This window comes from Gossypium arboreum, chromosome 10 (assembly GCF_025698485.1).
Source record: "Gossypium arboreum isolate Shixiya-1 chromosome 10, ASM2569848v2, whole genome shotgun sequence".
In the NCBI taxonomy this organism is placed as follows: Eukaryota; Viridiplantae; Streptophyta; class Magnoliopsida; order Malvales; family Malvaceae; genus Gossypium; species Gossypium arboreum.
This window is the reverse complement of record NC_069079.1, coordinates 15,558,985-15,559,804: the sequence shown is the minus strand read 5'-3', so window position 1 is coordinate 15,559,804 and position 820 is coordinate 15,558,985. Positions and strand designations below refer to the sequence as shown.

The following is an 820-nucleotide window of genomic DNA, read 5'->3' as shown; positions in this document are numbered from 1 at the left end:
ATCAATTTTCTTATTCAAGGGTTCTACCTGATTAGAGAGCATGGTGGCCGAATTGACGTTATAAACACCGGCTGTTTTCGTTGGTTTTGTCCTCATGACTTGCCACTGATAGTTATTTAGTGACATCTCCTCTATAAACTCATAAGCATCTTCAGGTGTTTTATTATTAATGGTTCCACCAGCAACTGCGTTAACCATTTGCCGAGTCGAAGGATTCAGGCCATTATGGAACGTTTGAACCTGAAGCCAAAGCAGTAACCCATGGTGAGGGCACCTTCTCAGTAAGTCCTTCTATCTCTCCCATCCATCGTAAAGAGTTTTTAAGTCCATCTGCACAAATGAAGAGATATCATTACGAAATTTGGTCGTTTTAGCCGGCAGGAAATATTTTAATAGAAATTTTTCGGTCATTTGTTCCCAAGTAGTGATTGACCCTCATGGTAATGAGTTCAACCATTGTTTAGCTTTGCTCCTTAATGAAAAAGGGAATAACTGAAAATGAATGGCATCATTAGAAACACCATTATTTTTAAATGTATCACATAGTTCCAAAAAGTTTGCTAAGTGAGCGTTGGGATCCTCATCCTGCAAACCATCAAACTAAACAAATTGATGTATCATTTGAATAGTGTTAGGTTTTAGTTCAAAAGTATTTGCAGCTACAGCAGGTCTAACTATGCTCGATTCAATTCCTGTTAATGAAGGTTTAGCATAATCATACATAGTGCGTGGAGCAGGATTTTGATTAACCACAATTACAGGAGGTAGTTGATTGTCTTGGTTTTTAGCCATCTCTTCGGTTGGGGGTTGAGTATCGTCC

General features: G+C 38.5%; 1 non-coding gene across 1 annotated transcript; it reads left to right on the top strand.

Moving 5' to 3' along the window:
- The first annotated feature begins 256 nt into the window (after positions 1 to 256).
- On the top strand, positions 257 to 363 carry LOC128282763 (small nucleolar RNA R71). The gene has a single exon (XR_008273117.1). It is a non-coding gene; the product is annotated as a small nucleolar RNA R71 (small nucleolar RNA).
- Positions 364 to 820: the final 457 nt, after the last annotated feature.